Source organism: Boleophthalmus pectinirostris, unplaced genomic scaffold, assembly GCF_026225935.1.
Source record: "Boleophthalmus pectinirostris isolate CB_2022bp ecotype Guang Dong unplaced genomic scaffold, ASM2622593v1 HiC_scaffold_23, whole genome shotgun sequence".
Lineage (NCBI taxonomy): Eukaryota > Metazoa > Chordata > Actinopteri > Gobiiformes > Gobiidae > Boleophthalmus > Boleophthalmus pectinirostris.
Genome location: NW_026571207.1, coordinates 567660 through 570159, shown reverse-complemented (window position 1 = coordinate 570159; position 2500 = coordinate 567660). Strand labels below are relative to the sequence as shown.

General features: G+C 35.2%; 1 protein-coding gene across 1 annotated transcript in view; it reads left to right on the top strand.

The window, feature by feature from the left end:
* Nucleotides 1-2500, top strand: part of LOC110174854 (LON peptidase N-terminal domain and RING finger protein 3-like) — a 32815-nt gene that overhangs the window by 29808 nt on the left and 507 nt on the right. Inside the window, exon 13 of the mRNA XM_020940964.2 lies at nt 1-2500. This exon is cut by the window's left edge and continues 651 nt beyond it; it is cut by the window's right edge and continues 507 nt beyond it. The gene's annotated coding sequence lies outside the window, so the exon portion shown is untranslated.

Here is a 2500-nt window from a genome sequence, read left to right as displayed (position 1 = left end):
TTCTCTTCCATCAACGCACAAAAAAAAAAAAAGACGACAAAAACTGGAAATATCCAAACTGTTTTTCACTGAATCCGAAAGTCTTCCACAGTTCAAGTCAAACTTTTTTTTTTTTAATTAAAATTATTATTATTTTTTACCCCCGATCATTTCCACGGGAGGGCATCTGACGCACGGGTGGAAATCAGGTCGTTGAACTTTTACCGTTTGTTGTCGAATCTTCTTGTGAGTGGATATTGTGCAATTTATTTCTTTTTTTTTTTACGAGACCAAATTTCCAAAACGAAAAGTCTTGAGTTTCATCGATTCTTAGTCGTTTAGTCGCATTAAAGAGGGGGTATGACGGACTTTTTTTTTTTTTTTTTTTTGGTTTTGTTTTTACGTTTTTGTCACGATCCGGACACAAAAAAGTCTCAAAAAGTTTTAAAAAGTTCAATTGTTTTATTGTTAAGTTTGAATTTAATTTTAAAAACGCTAAAACGCCTCCTGTGCCCCAAAAAACAAAGAAACAACAGAACAGAAAAGTGGACCTGGTGAACGGAGCAGAACGAGAACTAAACTAAACCAGGACTAAACCAGGACTAAACTAGGGCTAAACCAGGACTAACCAGGACTAAACTAGGGCTAAACCAGGACTGACATGGAACTAAACCAGGACTAAATTAGGACTAAACCAGGACTAAACTAGGGCTAAAACAGAACTAAACCAGGACTAAAACAGGACTAAACCAAGACTAAACCAGAACTCAAATTGGAATAAACCAGAGACTAAACCAGGACTGAAACTGGAATAAACAAGGACTAAACCAGGGACTAAACCAGAGACTAAATCAGGCCTAAACTAGGACTAAACCAGGACTAAACTAGGGCTAAAACAGAACTAAACCAGAACTCAAACTGGAATAAACCAGAGACTAAACCAGGACTAAAACGAGACTAAACCAGAGACTAAATCAGGCCTAAACTAGGACTAAAATGGGACTAAACCAGAATTAAAACAGGACTAAACCAGGACTGAACCTGGACTGAACCGGGACTAAATTTGAGACTAAACAAGGACTAAAACAGGACTAAATGAGGACTGAAATGGGACTAAACCAGGACTGAAACAGTACAGAGCAGTAAAACCGGAAAAAAAAAAACGTCCCCAGATTCACCCGACCAAACAAAAGACAAACTGCGGTTTCAGAATCGTCCACGCCAAGTCTGACTCATCTAGAGATCTCTCCCGGGCCCTTTTTCGAACCCTGTACGAGGCTCCGCCCACAAACCCACGTCCCCCACGTCCCTCACTCTCCCCGGCACGACAATCCGTTAAAAAAAAAAAAAAAACGCAAAATTGGACAAACAAACCTGATGTGATGAGCGCGCTGGAGTTTCATTGGCGCTCTGAAGGGGGAGCGGCTTAGCACAGAGAGCAGAGGGTTAAAGGGCGTTACAGTTAAAACCCCGGAGAAGTCAAATACCCCCTCTTTAAAAATAAATATTTAAAAAAAAAAAAAAAAAAAAAGAAAGAAAATCTAAAATGTCTTCCCTTTTTTTCTAACTTAAAATTCTCATGTTTTTATTTGTACGTTTTGAATTTGTATTTATTTTTGTTTTTTTGGGTTATTTATGTCAAAATATTGTTTACATTTCATACGTAAAACAAGCTGCTCATTTTCCAAAGCTTCATTTTTTTTTTTTTTTTTTTTTAGAAATTTTTTAAATTATAATTTCTTTTTTTTTTTTTTTTCGCGTGAATGTGCACTCCCCTTCGAAATAAAATAAATAAATAAATATCGAAAATCTTAAATCGAAATAGTCTAAAAAATCTCAAATTCTGGTGCCTTTACTTCCACAAAAACAGTGAAATTTTCAGTAGCATCGAAATTCTGTGAGAATTTTTTGCTTTTGCCACGAAAATGTTTTGAAATTTTGAAACTGTGGCCTTGAGTTTGGACTGTTGTTATTTATAAAACGTTTGTCATTGTTGTTTTTTTTATATTTTGAAATGTTTTGTTTTTTGTTTGTTTTTTTTGGTGTATTTACAATTTACCGCAAGATTTCTGGTTCGATTTCTCAACATGTGAAAATGTGAGACCAAATTTTGATTTTTTTAATTTTGGGATTTGAAATTTCATACAGTTATAATTTTACATTTTGAGTCACACGTCTCATTTATTGTTTTGATTTGGTTTTTGGGGAAATTATTGTTGGATTTTGAAGTGGATTTTGTGGTTTGTGCAATTAAAAAAAATTTTCCTTAAATTTTTCAAACTTCCATGATCAGGGGTTAGAATTAAACTAGGACTAAACCAGGACTAAACCAGGACTGAACCAGGACTAAAACAGGACTAAACCAGGATTTATTCAGGACTAAAACGAGAACCTAACCAGGACAAAACCAGGATTTTTTTCTGGACTAAACCAGGACTAAACCAGGATTAAAAAACTTAAACCAGGACTAAACCAAGACTAAACCAGGACTAAACCAGGATTGAACAAAGACTAAAACCAG